This window comes from Gopherus flavomarginatus, chromosome 4 (genome assembly GCF_025201925.1).
Source record: "Gopherus flavomarginatus isolate rGopFla2 chromosome 4, rGopFla2.mat.asm, whole genome shotgun sequence".
In the NCBI taxonomy this organism is placed as follows: domain Eukaryota; kingdom Metazoa; phylum Chordata; order Testudines; family Testudinidae; genus Gopherus; species Gopherus flavomarginatus.
In genome coordinates this window covers 188,421,116-188,440,943 of record NC_066620.1, presented here as the reverse complement: position 1 = coordinate 188,440,943, position 19,828 = coordinate 188,421,116, and positions in this window count along the sequence as shown.

The window sequence follows — 19,828 nt, the reverse complement described above, 5'->3', positions numbered from 1 at the left end:
ATAGGTGCATGGCGTGATCTGATTAGGGTAAGTTTGTGTTATCTAGTGGGAGAGCAGGAGACTGGGAACTGGGACCACCTGCATTTTATTTTTAACTCTCCCACTGACTTAGTAAGAAAATGTGCAATTCTGTCTGCCTCAAAATAAATATAAACAGGGATACTGTAGAGTTTTATTAATTAGGATGCATACAGCACAAAAAGATCATCAGCTGAAAGGCTGTATCAATGAAAAATTGCTATTAGAATGATGGGTACAATTCAGAAGTGACATGTAAATTGGGGTAAGTTAGACATCAGTGAGCAGGAAGGAAGACTAAAGGGCTAGATTCACTCCAGCAGGTTCACAAGGGAGTGCAAACTGTTGTGACTGCAGCTGAGCTTACTGAGGGGATTTACTACCTGGGGAGAGTAGCTTTGAATTCTATCTGGGGAATCTACCAGGGGTGGTTGACCTGGAAGGGAGCTGCATTAGCATATCTCCTGGTTGGCCTGGGCCCAATCCCTTTTGGTCCACATCTGAGTGGCACTAAGTAGCTCAGGCCTGTCAGGCAGAGTGAGGATTATGGATGCCATTGCACCATTATGTCCTGCTCCTGGCAGACTTTGTAGCATTGGGTGCCTGGAACCTAGACTCTTCTGGAGCCTGGAGACATACCTTAATGCACTGAGGGGCCAGTAGATGATGTTACAATTTAACATACACATTCTTATGTGTCCACGTTACACATTCTTCCTGGTACAGCCTTTTCTTCCAGTCCTCCAGTTTAGACTCCCTTAGGCTTAGATAGTGGGCCAAACAGAGAGACAGTGCTTGCAGGGGTGTAAGTTACATGTTAGTAACCAACAGCATAACTAGCATATGGTGTCTAGGCTTTGTTTTCACTGATATTCTTTACAGAGCAACAACAAATGTGCAATCCTATAACTATTTTACAGCTAATCTTAAATGGAGACAAGGCATTTGTAGCATTTGCCATGAGGTAGCTAGGGGAGGTCAGCACTATACCACTGGCCATGGTTGATCTCAACTACTTTACTTGTCACAGGGGGAGGGCCCCTATAAGGAGTGGCTCCAATCCATCTATACTGGGGAATGGGGCAGAAACTCTCTGTGAATGGGGGCTGGGGAGATAGGAGGGGGAGTGGAGGGCAGCTGGCTTCAGGCTGAGAAGAGGCTTCTCAGTAGTTCAAATAGTTTTTCCTATGGCAGTTCCTCAGTGGCTGGTGCCCAGTGCCTTATGATCCTCCCACCTTGGCAGCTGGCACTCTTTGAATGAATGCTTCCTGCCCAGGTTCCAGGGCTGTACCTTGTCCTGTCCCGCATCTCACCCTGGCAGCTGGTGCATGTGCTCCTGCTCCTTCCCTAGACTGGGTGTCTCCAGTGGGATGCATGGTGGCTGGAAGTTGGGGCTGGGCTGGACTGCAGAGTCCTACCTCCTCCCCAGCAGCTGGCCCAATCTCGTGGACCATGGTAGCTACTCCAGCCCCTCCTCTGGGTCCTGCCCTTGTCTCTGCCCTACGGTGCGTGTGTGTATGAGCAGATATGGCTGTGTTCCCCGCTCTTGCCTCTGCAAGATATTGTGGGGGTGAAAACAAAGGCCATGTCTACAATTACGGGGGATCTGCTGCTGCGATCTATTAAGCTAGGGTCAATTTAGCAGGTTTAGTGAAGACCTGCTAATTCGACCGTAAAGTGCTCTCCAGTTGACTCCGGTACTCCACCAGAACGAGAAAAGTAAGGTAAGTGGACGGGAGAGTATCTCCCATCAACGCAGCATGGTGCAGACACCGCAGTAAGTCAACCTAAGCTATGTCGACTGCAGCTATGTTATTCATGTAGCTGGAGTAGCATAACATAGTAACCGGTAGTGTAGACAAGGCCATAGATCCAACCCCCTTGATATTTCCATTGTGTAGGCACTGCCCTGCCTGTGCCTGGTTAGTTGCCTTTTCATTGGAATGGAGAGAAGACACCTGGTCTATATAAATGGTCAGGCAGCAGCTGGGAAAGGGAAAGAAGGAAGGGGCAGCTGGGATCTGGTGGATCCTGCTGGAGTTTCCTCAAGGAGCAGTAATGGAGAACTCCTAAGGGAAGAGAGCGCTGGAAAAATCTTTGGGCCAGGAGAGCAGTGGAGGTAAGTTTGCCCATTGACTTCTTCAAGGCCAGGGAGAACAGAAGTCCAGGGGAATAACCCTGAGCTGGGCGAGAACCTAAGAGTGACTAAGAACCTAAGCCTAGGGTGAGTGAGCCCTTGGTTGCTTTACATTTTTGTTGCAGGGTGGGCAGAGATTGTTTATTTGTACTTTTTCTTTGACTTTGAGCTAGGCTAGGGGACACTGGATTCTAGAAATCTGGAAATGTACAGCTCTGATTGAAAAAGGAGGCTGAAGACGAGCCTGGTTTTTGTATTATGGCGTTGGACTGTACTCTGTGACTTTGGGTGCAAATTTGGAGCATTTAGGGTAACAAATGACCCCACAGCAAGGTAATTATTGAATTATAAAGTAAAGCAAAGAAGTTTACATGGAACCTTCTGATGGGAACAACTGAGGCTGGGGCACTTGCAGGGCCACCTCTAGCCATGAGAAGACCTCTCAGGAGGACATGCCTTGTTACATTATCTCACATACAAGTAAAGGGCCTTGCCTCCACTTTGATTTTTCACTGGGATAGCTAACACGTGTTTATTATCCCACGGTAAAGACAATGCTTCATCAGTGAAGGCATAGCCTAAAGATGTATAATGTACCAGCTTAGGGACGGGGGAAAAGGTGCATGCTAGAGCAATTTAGACTCATCTCCTAATTTGGCATGATGCACTTTGTTTATTTTAAGGGGAAATATGAGTCAATTAAATTAGAGTTTAATTATCCTGACAGTAGGTTGACAGTGGAATGCTTGCTAATTCATAAAGCAATAATATTTCTCAATCTGAACAGTTCCTAAATATTCATCAGTAATATATTCAGTCAAACAGTTTACCTTGTAAGCAATTTTAAATAGTGAAATGCACAATCCACTGTTAGAAACAGACAGTGATGAGTAAGCCTGACAGGTTGTTAATCTGCATACACATTGACAGATTTGACAATTTCCTGCAATATTCTTGAAAGACTTTCGTGTATTAAGTTTTTGTACTACTGGGATTGTATGTAACTTCTTTTAGGGAGAGATGTGACAGACAAGTATGGACTTTTGGGACAATATGTGTAAAGTGGATTTTCTGGGAAATCCCTCGGGAGAGACTAATACAAATTCTTCAACTCTGGTTATGCAAAAACCCAACCTTTAAAAGCTATGTCCTGAGGAGAGGGTCATTGTCTGCTGATTTGCTGTTACAGAAGACCAAGATCAAAGGCCTAAACCATATAAAGAAATGGTTGATCTGCCCAGTTGGGATTCTGGATCTAAGATGGATGAACTTGTGTAACCATAGGGAAACTCAGTTGTGGGTTTTGAAGGACTAAAATCTACCAGAGCACAAGGCTGGAGTTGGGAGCGACCTCTGGTAAGCTTCTTTGCATGTGTGTAGGTTCTTTTATTGTTTTCTCTGTAATGCTTTTATTTAAGAATAAAGGTGCTTTCTTAGAAGGAGCTGTGTGGTAACTTGTAACTGCAGGCAATACGGTGGTCATAGCCTTGGAGAGAAAGCAAAGTGCAGGTGCTGGCCTTTCAGGCCATCTGGCTTGCTGGGGATATCACAGCATAAGGCAGAGAGCTCTGCAGCCTTAAAATCCCCAGTCAGGAAAGAGTGAGACATAAGTTTCTGCCCAAGAGAGATGACAGCTGGGAAGCTGGAAGCCTAAAGTGGATGCCCTATTGTGACATACCAGGGTGCAGTCCAGACCAGTGTGGGGCTATGTCACTCTTGCCTTGCATCCTGGGGTATCTTGCACTGCCTTACTGTTGTATCTCTCAACCTGGACTGCTCACAAGCAGCTTGCCAGCATTCAGATCACTCCCAGGTATGTTTGTGTAACTGCAGCCTGCCCGTCATATCCTGGTTTTCAGTAGCTTTGGTTATACTGCAATGTGAGCCCATCACACTTCCAGTCCCATATTTCTCCCCAGAAATGTATGTCTAGTACTGCCCAACCCTCTCCTGGAAAGTCCAAATATATTGTCTGTTATTCTTTTAAGGGAATAATATATAACAACTTGCTGCCTTAAATGGAGTTATCCAGGCACTTCAATTTAAACACACTGGATTAGTTAAAACAATAAAACAAGTTTATCAACTACAAAGAGATTTTAAGTGAGCATAAGCGGGGAGGCATAAAAGTCAGAAATGGCTCCAAGAAAAATAAAGATAAAATGCTTTCTAGTGCCAAACTTAACAATCTCTCTATTAGATTCAAGCAAAGTTTCTCATAACATATTTCAAGCAGTATTACTGACCAACCTCCAGGTCAGCACCCCTCCACCAGAACCCAACGGCTGTTTCTTTTGTTTTCTCAGGTGCAAAGAATGAAATGGACAGTAAGAGAGAGAGAGGGGTCCCTTGGGCTGTTTGCCACTCCTTTTTATAGTTTCAGCCCCCCCTCTTGAAAAACATTTCCAGCTGAGAACTAGGAAGCAAAGAGTCTATGTGGAAGGATGCTCCCTGCTGATTTTTTTTCACCTGTGTGAACTTCCTTTGTTTTTTCTCTTCTTCTTTTCTGCTTGATGATTGTGTTTACTGTTTAAATGAAAATTAAGACAAGCATACATTCCTTTGTTCAAGACAGGCCTGTTCAACCAGTTTGGTGCTGAGTCTGAACGTGTATTTTTAATATCATGTGGGGGAAATTTATAACATTACATATAATGCTGCTAACCACATTTTTCCATCATATTTCTGATCAGCAAGTTGAGTTTTCAAATGATATTTCACAAGGCACACCTTAGACAAAGATTATTACTGAAGAATGTAGGGTATGAATACAAGGATGTATTCCGTCAGACCTTGGCGGACTTCAGAGGGCAGTAAAGGTACAGTTGCCATGGAAGTATGACACACACATAAGGATAAACAACTTTGCTTCAGTACTGAGCCCAAATTCACTTGCATGACATATGTGTGCACCAGGGAAAAATTACAATTCAAATGGCAAATGGAATGTTCAAGGTGGCAGATTAATAGTGCCTCTTCTGGGCAATATTTAAAGCAACAAAATGAAGAAGAACCATGTTTAACTTCAGGAGGAGGCAAACAGCTAGTGGAGAAAGCAAAATCATTTTAAGACAGCAGAACAAAGGAATCAGTTTATTTCCAAGTTCTGCTGACTGCAGCACATGACATTCTTGTTGAGGAAATCTTTCTAGTCTTACATTGTGAGCACAGGAAGTTTTTACCAACACATTTGCCAGAGGGTAAAATCTGCAGGTGTGAGTTGTTTCCTGTTGTGATAAATTGTAGTTCCCAACCATTAGGACAGGTAACCAAAATGATACTTAGACTCAGACTTTATGGTGAGAAGGGATCATCATGATCATCTAGTCTGACCTCCTGCACATAGCAAACCAATAGAATTTCACTCACCCACTCCTGTAATAGGCCTATAATCTCTGGCTGAGTTACTGAAGTCCTTAAATCTTGATTTAAAGACTTCAAGTTACAGAGAATCCACTATTTACTCTAGTTCAAATCTGCATGTGACTGATGCCCCATGCTGCAGAGGAAGACAGAACCTCCTCAGGGTCTCTGCAAAAGCTGATCTTGGGGGAAATTCCTTCCTGACCCCAAATTTGGTGATCAGTTAGACCCTGATCATAGAGTGAGACCCAACTGCCAGACACCTGGGAAAGAATTCTCTATAGTATCTCAGACCCTTCCCCATCTAGTGTTCCAGCTCCAGCCATTGGAGATATTTGCTAATAGTAGCAGCAGATGAGCCATATGCCATTGTCATACCATCTCTTCCAGAAACTTATCAAACACAGTCTTGGAAGAAGTTAGATTTTTTCCTCCCACTACTCCTTGGAAGGCCGTTCCAGAACTTTACTCCTCTAATGGTTAGAAACCTTCTTCTAGTTTCAAGCCTAAACTGGTTGATGGGCATTTTATATCCTCTTGTTCTTGCACCAGCACTGGCCCTTAACTTAAATAACTCCTCTCCCTCACTGGTGTTTATCCCTCTGATGTATTTATTATAGAAAGCAATCATATCTCCCCATAGTCTTCATTTAGTTTAGGTTAAACAAGCCATGCTCTTTGAGTCTCCTCTCATAAGATAGGTTCTCCTATCATCTTAGTAGCCCTTCTCTGCACTTGTTCCAGTTTGAATTAATCTTTATCAAACATGGGAGACCAGAACTTCACACAGCATTCCAGATCAGGTCTCATAAGTGCCTTGTATAATGGTACTAACACTTCCCTGTCTCTACTGGAAATACCTTACCTAATGCATCTTAGGACTGCATTAGCCTTTTTCATGGCCACATCACATTGGTGGCTCAGAGTCATCCTGTGATCGACCAATACTCCCAAGTCTTTTGCCTCATCTATCGTTTCCAACTGTACAGTGCCTGGCTTATAGCAAAAATTCTTATTGTTCATCCCAAAGGGCATAACCTTGCACTTTGCACTATTAAATTTCACCCCATTTCTGTCATGCTAGTGTAGGCACCCTTTACTAGAGGGGCCTCTGAACTTCACTGGGAGTGTTCCAGGGGAAGATCTTGTGTGCTGCAATCTAGCCTTAGAGACTACAAGTCCCATGGTACCTTGGGGAAAGAGGGAGTGACTTCCTTGTACAGGGAGAACGGTTCAATTACAGTCTATAAAATACAAAATAAAAGCAAGTGAGACTAGTTCACAACAGCATAGAACAACTCATCCCTAGATCGGTAAGCACATTACAAAAGGGTTAGCAAGTATTATTACCCCCATTTTCAGATTGGGATGCCACAGCACTGTGAGGTTAAGTAAGTTGCCTGAACTCTCACAGCAAGTCAACAGGAAAACTGTGACTAGAACTACTGTCTCAGGCCAACAGCCTGTCTACTGTGCCAAGAGAAAAACAGCAGGTAAAGAGATATATTTTCAGATGCAAGTTGAAACCAAATGGTAAATCAGTAAAATGAAAGGCTCTTGCAGGTAACAGGACCTAGAGAGAAGGGGGGTCTTGCAACAAGATTGGTAAAGGATTCTGTGGTGCCAGAGGTGTAGAGAGTTGGGGAGAACAAAGAAAGAGCAAGAGAGACAGAATATGTTTAATAAATTGGAGCAAGTCTATGGGAATTTTAAAAACTAGGGTCTGACCCGAAATACACTGAAAGCAATGAGAGTCTTTCCACTGACTTCAGTCTGCTTTGGATCAAATGCTAAGGATAAGTCTACACTGCAATTAAAAACTTGCTGACTTGGGCTTGCAGGACTTGGACCTAGGGGTTGATTAATTGTGGTGTAGATGTTCAGGCACGGGCTGGAGCCCACAATCAAGGACCCTGTGAGGTGGGAGCTCTGGCTGAACCCCGAATGTCTTCACCATAGTTTAACAGCCCTTTAGCCTGAGCCCGAGTTAGCTGGCATGGGTCAGCCGTAGATGTTCGAATTGCGGTGTAGACATACCCTAACAAGGCAAGTTTGAGCTAGAGCTTGTAATGTACAGACAGCAAGTGGAGATGTTTGAAGATGTGGGTTCTGTGACCACTTGTGACACAGAGGGTACAATAAAAGAATTTGCTAAAGCAGGAGGCGATGAAGGCATGGGTAGGGGTTTGAGCAAATGGGGAGTCAAGGAGAATGGCAAGAATGAGCAATGCTGGAGCAAGGGTGGAAATATACACTTTGAAACGATGCCTGAAAGCTCTTACTCATGACCGTGTCTCTTATGGACATCCTGAAATCATTTTTTTTTTAAATTGGGAGTTTGCCTTTCTTTCTTTCTCAGGATTAAAAAAAAAAAAGACTGAAGGGTTTTTAATGGGGATAAAAAAGAGCAAGATTATGTTTTCATAGGAGTATTGTGAATTTCAAGTTTGGTCTCCCCTGGTTTTGCTGGAGGACTTTTTGTGGCGGCTCAGTGTTTGTTATTGTGAAATTTCACATCTGAATTAAAAGGCTGATGGCGCTGACTCTGTAATAAAGGCTTCTTGTGGTCTCGTATGCTCATTAGCCATTGCCATTAAATAGGTGTTAACCAATCAGCCAAACAAAACCCGAAGTTTTAAACTATCTGACTAAAAATTCCTCCCCCTCCCCATTGCATATCTTTTTCTCTTGACTGTAGTGATGTCATGATTTTGCTACTCTTCTAGGGTAGACAAGACCTGCGTTTCTAATGTCAAAACATTTTTCCCCTGCTTCTTTTAGGTCTTTTTTCTTATACATCATAAAAAAGCAGCAGTAGCAGCAGAAAAAAACAACTAACTCTCTTGCAAGCACATTTAAAATCAATGGGATTATTTGTGTGGATAAGATAGGCAAGATTTGACACTTAAAGACTGTGGGTGAGGAAGATAAATCAAGATGCGGTCAGATTTTAATTACCTTTATTTCCTCTTCTCTCTACTTTCAAATGTCAAAACTGCTGACATTTACACCAGCTAAAGTTTATTTCTCTTTTTGTGATAAATTTATAATTAACGTTTTCTGGAGATGCAGTTTTTTGAAGTGGGCTGTAATGTTTGTGAAAGGTGTTAAGCTAACAGCATTGGAAATGATCCTTATTTATCCAGTAAACACAGGCACATGACAGGCTGTAGGAATGCAAGATTCTCCATGTGGCCCTAGTCACAGTCTGGAGGAACCACCACAAGGGCAGAAATGTATCTTTGCCCATTCAGTCCTTTGTCTGCTTATACTGCCAGGCAAGGTGCCAATAGTCAAGCTGGTTGTTTTTGATCTTCTAATTACGTATTGTAATTGACATTTTTATAATTTATGTAATTTGAATGAATCTGGACTGCACATTTCAAAATTTTAATTTGAAATTTTCCAAATTTTTAACCATAGAAGCAAGGACCAAAATATCGTAACTTTTCATTGTTTAAAAAACCACTTTTCAATTTTCATTTTCCCTCCTCTTTCTCATTTTTATGCTGTCCTTCTTTGTCACTGGCAAAATGGAAGACAGGAATAAAGCAGTGAGAGTGGGAAGAAGAGAGAAGAGGAGGAAAACATATAATTCTCATTTTTGGTTTTGGTCAAATTTAAAACCACAAATGCACTAAAAATTTCCATTTTCAGAAGAGGCAATTTTTCTTTAAAAAAGCTTTGAAAAAAAATATTTTGAGCAGCTCTAATGAAAAGATGTAGAAAATAGTTCCTACAGCTCTGGTTAAGATAAATTCAGACAATGTACAAAAGATACTCAGATGATTAGAGTAACAGGGTAGCTAAGGGCACACCTACACTGAAAAAAACCCCAAAACTCTGCAACAAGAAGTCTCAGAGCCTGGGTCTACAGACTCTGGTTGGTGCTATGAGGCTAACAATAGCAGTGTAGACATTCCTGATCGGGCTGGAGCTCGGGCTGTGGGATCTCAGAGCCCAAACGGAAATGTCCACCTCCATAGCCCGAGCCCCAGAAGTCCAAGTCTGTAGACCTGGGCTCTGACATGTCAAAACTGAGCCAGCGCTGGGTTTGGCTTTGAATATCCTCATTCTGATTTTCTCCTGCCTCTTGATATGGAGCAACCAGTAAAGACGATGAGAATTGAAAACATCAATACGCTGTTACTAGGTCTTTCTCGGCTCCCCCATTTCACTTCCATATAATGGAGTTTGTATAGCTGCGTTTCTGTGGATCTGCAGCTCCGCGGCACACTTGATGTCTGCAGAAGGGCCTGAAACATGGCAGCAGCTGCTGCTATATGAGTGTCCACATCTTTCGAGCATCCTACAGTACTTTCTATGACACTGCCCAGATAATTGACAGTTGCCACCTGGACAGGTTAATACTGAGTTGGTTGTAATATGGAGATGGAGGCTGCTTGATGGTAATGGCTAGGGACTTCGTTTATCTAGATTTTAATGAGACTAATGTGTGCTGCTTCTTGCCAGACCACATCAGTGGCAGCAATTCACTAAATATATCCATCAACCAATCAATGCTGCTATTGAACGATGGTGAAGAAATGCAGGCTTGCCGAACCTCCATGGAGATAGGAAACCATGCCATATATCTGCCATTAACTCAAACACAGCTTTCAATTCCATTATAGAACTCTTCTATCAATGAAGCTATTTTCTGAGGAATGCTGAGTCATCTCCTCAGATTCAACAATTAATGGCAGCTACATGGTTAAAGTCATTGGTTATCTGGAATGCCTATATTCAAGATCTCCCCCAGCACATGAAATCTGGGTTATCTGCTATGAGCTATTTTGATTTTAAAATGAGTAAAATGTGTCTTGATGTCTTGCAATTATTGACATCAATTGACTTATCAATTTAAGAAATAAAATATTTACATTTACTAGCTTCTCCTGTGCAGACCTCTCAGCCACATCTTTTACACGTACCTCTTTGTCATTTGAGTCAGCAGAAGTGACTGTGACCTCACTGGAGTTTGGCTTTGTATTTCAGGAGTTCTGTCAAGATCGATATCAAAATCCATGGCAGGATTTATGATTGTTAAGTTATTTTCTCAGTTTTGTCTTACATTTAGATCACTTCACTATTATGCAACGTGACTGATGCAGCCTGGCATGATGCGTTGTTACAAGATGCATCAGCCTAGACTAAAATTTGATTTTTCCAAAAGATTCAGGTAATGCATCTTTCTGAGAAGTTCCTCCTTTAAAGATTTCCTCCCCAAATAAATCAGGCCTGTTATATAATTGGAGATGAGCTTTTACATTTGAAAACAATTTTCCATAGGCTGAGAAACTGATGGTAACAATTATGTGCAGGATTTTTCAGCAGAAACAGGAATACTGGGAATTTTCATGAAAACTTTTTCAGTGGTAAATCTTGGTGATTTCAAATCAAAGTTTTTTGCCATGAAAAAACAGGAAAATATTACATTTGTTTAACTGGGAAGCACACGTATGCAGATTTTGTCCATTTCCTCTAGGATCAGTGTTGGAATTTCAGCTCCATCTTATGTACTCATAGCTCTGGTTTCTATTTGGCAGAATATGGATACGTCTACACAGCAGCTGAGAGAATGTTTCTCACCACAGATAGACAGACATGCTAGCTCTTCTCAAGCTAGCACGCTAAAATAGGAATGTGGCCATGTGAGCCTGGACTAGGTGTCCGAGCACATACCCAGGGGATCAGGCAGGATTGTACTTGAGTGGTTAGCCTGACTCACTGCCCATGCTACTGCAGCCATGGAGCTATTTTTAGCATGCTAGCTCGAGCCTTGGTGTTGCCTCTATCCATTCTGGGAAGCAACCTCCCAGCTACTGTGTAGACATACCCTCTAAGACCCAGTCTTTGAAGCTGTTTCAGGGCTCTGAATGGGTGCTGGAGTTCATCCACATGGAATAGTTTACAGGATCAAGGCCTGAGGACCTTTGTATCTGCTTAGTCACATTCGTTCCTTTTTAAGGTTCTTGGCCATTTCAGTATTTCAACCTGCCACCCATTGTCAATGACAGCTCTTTTTGTTTCTCTGTCTAGGCAAGTCACTCAAATACACTATGACTTCATTTCCATCTCTGTAAAATGGGAATAATGCTTACCTCTCAGAAATGCAGGAATCTTAGTTAATATTTGTAAAGAACTTTGAGATCCAGGGGGGATGTAGATTGTAGGCAAGCAAAATATTAATTAACTGAAAGTAAACAAGCTTCACCAGAACAAATCCCCATAGCTAAGAGAGTATGGCATATGCAGACCACTTGCTGAAGACTGAGACCTAATTATAAGATTATAAACTCTTTAGGGCAGGGAATGTCTCTTATGTGTTTGTACAGTGCCTAGCACTAATATCTGTCTGGGTACTTGTATAGCCCTCATCACTGTGAGCACCTCTTGATCATTAAGGGAGTATATCCTTAGAACACCTCTGTGAGGTAGGGAAGTATTATACTCATTTTGCAAATGGAGAACTGAGACACAGTGAACAGTGGCTTGCTCAGGGTCTCACAGGAAATCTATAGCTGAGCCAGGAATTAAACCCAGGTCTCCTGAGTTTGTTTGATGCCCCCTTACATACTATACTGTCTTTCCTATCCTATAGTAGGAATCATATATTGTGGCAGACTCTGGAGGCCCCAGTCAATTGCAGTAGAAACTCAGAGTTACAAACACCTTGGGAATGGAGGTTGTCTGACGAAGTGGGTATTCAACCCACGAAAGCTCATGCTCCAGTACATCTGTTAGTTGATGAGGTGCCACAGGACTCTTTGTTGCTTTTTTCTGAAATGTCTGTAACTCTGAATTCCTTTTCTTTTACTAGTTTACATTTAACACAGTACTGTACTGTACTTGCTTTTTTAATTTTTGTCTGCTGCTGCCTGATTGTAAAATTCCAGTTCCAAATGAGGTATGTGGTTGACTGGTCAGTTCGTAACTTTGGTGTTCGTAACTCTGAGATTCAACTGTAATATTTATTAGTTAGCTCAGTGACTGGGAGACTAATATAACCACATACAGTTCCTTCATTGTTTCTGTAGGCAAAGTAAATAAAAGTCTGTTTCCCATTTTTTGTCTTGCCCTTGTGTCATCAGGTGTCCTCCTGGCTTGTAGGTTTTAGTTTGAATGTACTTGTAATTGTGCTGATCATTATAGTCAAAATTATTTTTTACCCAATGCAATGAAATACATTGTTCTAAGACTTAGACAAGCTGGTGCCACTGTATTCAGAGATAAGGATCCATAGCTTGAACCAAATACAATGAAACTTGCTGAGTGACCTGTGCTTGACTGTGGCAGAGCCAGAGAACTTTCTGATCTTGAAAGGTAAAGCTATCCTACCCATTACCAGGCCCACTGACAGCAATTCTGGGCCCAGGGCAGAAGAGTCAATGGGCCCCCACGTATGCACAAGTCGCGCCTGCACAGACACGGTCCGCCTGACATTTGAGCAGTGCTGCCTCTGCACTGGCTGGTGCCCAGAGAGCTCCTGGCTGCACTGCTGGGCACACTCTTCTAGCACAGCCTGGGTTTCCACATGCCTGCCTGGGAGGATTGCCAACTGTCTAATCACTCAAGCCCAAAGACCCTTGCCCTGCCCTCTGTCCCGTCCCATCCAAACCACTCCCCTGTCCTGCCCCTTTTCCAGGCCCCGCCTCCTGCTCATTCCATCCCCGCACCCTCCGTCGCTCACTCTCCCCCACCCTCACTCACTTTCACCAGGCTGGGGCACAGGTGTGGGAGGGGGTGCAGGCTCCAGGAGGGAGTTTGGGTAAAGGAGGGGGTTGGGATGTGGGCTCTGGGAGGGAGTTTGGGTGCAGGAGGGGTGTGGACTCTGGGAGGGAGTTTGGATACAGGGTGTAGACTGTGGGAGGGCGTTGGGGTGCGGGCTCTGGGAGGGAGTTTGGGTGGGGGAGGGAGTTTGGCTGCAGGCTCTGGGAGGGAGTTTGGGTGCGGGATGTGGGCTCTGGGTGGGGATTGGAGTGCAGGAGTAGGTCAGGGGATCGATGTTTACCTCGGGTGGCTCTCAAAAGCAACTGGCACATCCCTCTGGCAGCGGCTTCTAGGTGGGGACCCAGGGGTGTCTGCGCACTGTTGTCCACAGGCACCACCCTCTCAGCTCCCATTGGCCACATTGCCTGGCCAATGGGATCTGCGGAGTCGGTGCTCGGGACGGGGGCAGCGCATGGAGACCCCCTCCCCAGGGGCCACAGGTAGGTGTCTGCCACTTCCGGAGTGGTGTGGAACAAGGGTGGGCAGGAAGCCTGCCTTAGCCTTGCTGTGCTGCCGGCGGCAGCAGCATCTGGGGGCTCCTGGACTCTTTTAAGTTGCCCAGGTCACTGGGCAATTGCCCCCTTTGTCCCCCCATCGGTGGCCCTTCCCATTACAGTCCATTTTTCCAAATTGTGGTATCTGTCCATATGCAAAATAGCTAAGATCAGGATGACCCCAACTTAAAGATTTAAAGAGATGTTTGAAAAAATCAGTCTGACCTGAAGGTAAGCACTACTAGAGTGATCACGATCAGAATTTTTGCCAGTTCTTCATCCAGTCAGTGAACTCAAATAGTATTTATTTTAAAATATCTTGCTCTCCAGATGCCACATCCCATCTTTGGTAACATTGGATCAGATTTGGGGGCTGCTACTCTGCAGAAATTCTGTAATACTTGGTCTGTGCCTTGAAGTCTGGCAGGGCTTGACCTGAAATACATGATTTAAAAAAAAAATCTGACTGTATATTTATTTTGGAACTGAATGAAATTTGGATATAATGTGGTTTGTTGTTTTAGGAAGCATTCATATGTTGCTTCTGCTGCATTTTTACCTTATGGAAAGAAAGCTTTTTAATACATCCCTTTCAATTGCATGTGTTGAAACCTAGCAGTAACTTGTTTAGCGAGGAGACTTGTTTGGTTATTGCTAATGCAGTTGTTACAAGTTCAGTTTCCTTCACCCATTTTCCCTATTTTACTGCATGTCAAATATAATGTGGCATTACTACTCCATCAAGTTCTTACAAGTAAAAGTGTTCAAAGATTGATTGGTATAATACTTTCTCACTCATCCCTTCCTACCATGAAGCTGTCATGGCTCTGTAAGATATTGGGCTAGTAGTTCTTAGTGTAGCTAGAGCTATCACTAGTGCTGTGTGTAATTAGCAATTTGCTGTAAAAACACAAATTTTGTAAGAAAATAGCTAGACAATGGCTTACAGTGTTGTCTTTTTCAGCTGAAGAAGAGCTCTGTGAAGCACAAAAACTTGTACCTTCCAACATATATTTAAGTGTAAGAAGTCATCATAACAACATTTACTCTGTAGTGTACCCATAGTGTTTAGTCTGCATCACCTGGACTCTTCAGGGCTTTAGAAGAACAGCAGCCTCCCAGATCTTTCCCAAACATGTCAGAATCCTGTCAGCAAACACAGTCTGGAGATCTCCATTCCTAGCAGCATGCCAGCCCTTTGGTAACTAGCTGACTATACTCAGTTGCTGGTGAAACAAATCTGTAGCCTGTATTCAAAGTGGTACAGGGATTGGGATCAGCATATAAAAATACCCATTCCCCAGATCTGTATAAGGCTCTCATTCTATAGAGCACCATGTTCTGCCCACCTACGTTAGGTAAGAACATACAAACTCTCACCTCACCCAGCTCTGCTCCTGTTCTCTCTTTAACAGAGACAGAATTCCAGATTAGAGCAATTAGCTGATAGCTAAATGCAAATTCCATAGGATCTGTTGTCCCTAGGGGTGAGAAGGTCTCCACTCTCTGTCCCTAAAACTCACCATGGTGGTCCAAATACTATCATAATGGAGGGCTTCCCAAGTAGCCACACTGGGACAGGGATTGGGACCCAGCCTGCTCAGCAGACATCTCTTGGTCCTCTGTCAATCAGCCTCTGAGTCCATAGGGTTGTCTTTAACTCCTGTATTTGTAGCCTTCTCCCCCTATCTCAGCTCTGGCTGGTCACCTGTCAAATGGTGAATAACTGTAGGGACTACAAGACTCCTTGCCCACAGTGACACCTTCCTGTATAGCTTTCCAACATGTCTAGTAATTGCCACACCCTACTTCTGGGTGTTTCTAGACTTTTCCAGTTGCATCCTACTGCCCTCTGCATAGATGTACAGACACAGAAGTATTCCAGCCAAAATCCATATTTTCTTCCCGGTGCTTCTCATTCTCTTTGTTCAGGGAAAAAAATAACAACAAATGCTGCAACATAGTGAGGTGTTGCTAGTTAGCATGGCTATGCAGAGGTATTTTGACCTCCATGGATCCTGAGAAATTAACTGGTTCCCAGCTAAACCACATGCCTTTTCAATTACCCAGTAAGTGGATTTGCACAGGTATCGCTGAGGACATCATCTGAAAACAATGTGATTGCACAGGGGTAACAGCTGGCAAAACTTGGCCTGCAGATCCGTTATTGCTGAGGATGATGAAGGTTGAATTTTAGAGGGCTGTTAGCTAGGAAATAAACACCTAGTGATTTTTTTTTACCTGTAAAATGGAACATGTTTGATCTGGAAATCAGTCAGACACATGACTATAAAGCTACTTAAGGCTGAATTGCATTTTGATGCCCTGTAAGAGTCTGAAGACCAGTTCTGAATTATCACCCAGGCACAGTACTGTCATATCACTCTGAATGCTGCTCCTGTCTCATTCTAATGAGGACTTCAGCTGGACAGGAGAGGCCATCCTACTGATGTGTCTTGCCAATGTGTTCTTTTCTTTCTTTTTTAGTTAGTTTACCTCTAGTATTAAAAGGCCTGTCTGTAATACCCAGATAATAGAAAAATACTGGTAGAAAGTTTTTCTAGGCAGGATTTTTTTTGGAAGGAGCAGATAAAGATTTCACCCTGGATCTTCTTGCTAGTGGCTAGGAAACAGAGTGGAGAGTTCAGCAAGGGCCTGTTCTTTAAATGGTGCTGAGAACCTGCAAGTGTTGTTGAAATCAAATGATCACTCCCTTACTGAGCTCATAATTTCTGTTCCATCATTACCAGGCACTGAGCTCCTAGGAAACCCCAATATTAATGCAGAAAGAGAATTGCACTGCAGTGGCTGCAGGGAATATATTTCCTCAGGAAGGAAGAGATAAAAGGGAAGGTGGCTTGTCTGAGGTTAATGCCAGCTTGTGCCTATTGCATTTGCATAATAATTCAAGTATCAGAGGGGTAGCCGTGTTAGTCTGGATCTGTAAAAGCAGCAAAGAATCATCATCAGTATCCCTGATGATGCCATAGCACAACTGGCTGCTGAGCTCTGTGCCTTTATCCTCACACACAACTATTTCAAATTTGATGACAATATATATCTCCAGATCAGTAGCACCACTATGGGCACCTGCATAGCCCTACAATATGCCAATATTTTTATGGCCGACCTGGAACAACACTTCCTCAGCTCTCGTCCACTCACGCCCCTTCTCTACCTATGCTATATTGATGACATCTTCATCATCTGGACCCATGGGAAGGAGACTCTGGAAAAATTCCACCACGATTTCAACAGCTTCCGCCCCACCATCAACCTCAGCCTGGACCAATCTAAATGGGAGGTCCACTTCCTAGACACCATGGTGCAAATAAGTGATGGTCACATTAACACCACCCTATACCGAAAACCTACTGACCGCTATGCCTACCTTCATGCCTCCAGCTTCCATCCTGGGCACATCACACGATCCATTGTCTACAGCCAAGCACTGAGGTACAACTGCATCTGCTCTAACCCCCAGACAGAGACCAACACCTACAAAATCTCCAACAAGCACTCTCAAAACTACAATACCCGCACGAGGAAATAAGGAAATAGATCAACATAGCCAGATGTGTACCCAGAAGCCTCCTACTGCAAGACAAACCCAAGAAAGAAACCAACAGGATTCCACTGGCCATCACATACAGTCCCCAGCTAAAACGCCTCCAACGCATCATAAGGGATCTACAACCCATCCTGGACAATGATCCCACACTTTCACAGGCCTTGGGTGGCAGGCCAGTTCTCGCCCACAGACAACCTGCCAACCTGAAACACATTCTCACCAGTAACTGCACACCGCACCATAGTAACTCTAGCTCAGGAACCAATCCATGCAACAAACCTCGATGCCAACTCTGCCCACATATCTACACCAGCGACACCATCACAGGACCTAACCAGATCTGCCACACCATCGCCGGTTCATTCACCTGCACATCCACCAATGTAATATAAGCCATCATATGCCAGAAATGCCCCTTTGCTATGTACATCGGCCAAACTGGACAGTCTCTACAGAAAAGGATAAATGGACACAAATCAGATATTAGGAATGGCAATATACAAAAACCTGTAGGAGAACACTTCAACCTCCCTGGCCACACTATAGCAGATCTTAAGGTGGCCATCCTGCAGCAAAAAACCTTCAAGGCCAGACTTCAAAGAGAAACTGCTGAGCTTCAGTTCATCTGCAAATTTGACACCATCCGCTCAGGATTAAACAAAGACTGTGAATGGCTTGCCAACTACAAAACCAGTTTCTCCTCGGTTTTCACACCACAACTGCTAGAACAGGACCTCATCCTCCCTGATTGAACTAACCTTGTTATCTGTAGCTTGCTTGCATATATATATCTGCCCCTGGAAATTTCCACTACATGCATCTGACGAAGTGGGTATTCACCCACGAAAGCTCATGCTCCAAAACGTCTGTTAGTCTATAAGGTGCCACAGGATTCTTTGCTGCTTTTATAATAATTCAAGAAGATTTCCAGCATGTGAAAGTACATTACATGTCTGTGTTGCTGCCATATTGGTAAAACCTACAGTGATTTATTGAATAAATGCTGGCCAAGCAAACAAATACTGCAGAAGGGCTGTAGAACTTAAAATCTCAATTTATCTGTGATTTAAGAAGGGAATGGGGGAGAGAGGAAGGAAGACTGTTGAGACTGGTTCTTCCCTTGTTGTGTTTTATCACTTTTTGTTGCAGACAGATTGCACCCTTCAATCTTTTCCTCACCTGTTTACTATTTTGAGTAAAATCCTGAGCCCCGTCCAAAGCGTTTAAATAAAATTTTGTGCAGGGTGCCTATTTGGAGGTTGCATGACTGGAACTGTACACCCACGCAGCACTGTGCAGGACACCTGTATAATTTTCTCATGACTGCTACTTCAGTGTCTGGAGCGTAATAATATGTTTGTTTCCTCTTGTAAAGTGTCCTGGTTTTACTGACAATCTCGGCTTTCCATGTGGAGTCCCAGTTCCTAATAATTTCTTTTGTTTCACCTGAAATACCCTGGTTTTTCACTTCACAGGGTTTAAAGAAAACAGGAAAAAACTGTTTAAAGTAAATTGTTGTATTGAATAGAATTTACTCAATGTTTTCCAGAACTAAGAGTTCAGGGGAACAAGAATTCAGTGTGATGAACAATGTTTGAAGAGAAGAGAGACAATGAGTGTAGATCCTGTCAGAGTCGATCTTTTGTTGAACGATGCTTTGTTCAGTGTTTCCTGATAACAGCATCTGAATGAGTTTTTCACTTTAAAAAGAAAATCATCCCCCCGAGACATAAGGATTTGTCTCAGCTAAGTCGGAAGCTGGTAGCAGTGATGCCAACACACATTAAAAGAAACTACTCTTCTCTTTCATGTGGCTACTTCTCAATCCTAAGCATGTTGCCACAAAAGTGTCCCTGTTTATACAGTAGTTTAAAAAACATGGTTGCCTTACCCTGTGCTTACACTTCCCAGGAGTGCTTTGGCCAGTGGATCTATGAAACTTCAAATCCACCAACTACAGTTTTGTCCCTCTCCCAGTCTCCTTTCTGCTAATAGCAGAATCTCTCTCTTGCTGGTACTTTGCACTCTTGTTCTGGAGGCCTTCTGCGGCCATTCTGTAGCGTAGAAGACTTCTTCTTCCTCAAAGTCCCCGCTAAATTCTAGGGCTGAGTGGCTCCAGCTTCTCTTGAGTTTCTGTTGAGTTTCAAATTACAGGATAACTTAATGGGCTAAATTTATTGCTGTCCTTAAGTACAAGCAAGTCTATTGAAATCAGCTGAGTTGTGCCAGTTCATACCAGAGGTGAATTCAGTCCAATAAACACAATGCTGAGTAGAGTCCTTGTGATGTGTTGGTCTTTTTCACTGAATCAGCAGTTTATTAATTTCCTGAATTAACTGCAATTATGAAATGTAGAGACACTTTTCATGACTCTAATCCTGAGGTTGAAGAAATAGTCATTTGGCACTGCCTGTGAATAAACAGATGTAAGCAGTGTAAAAGCAGACAACCAGCAAACTTTCTTAGCAACTG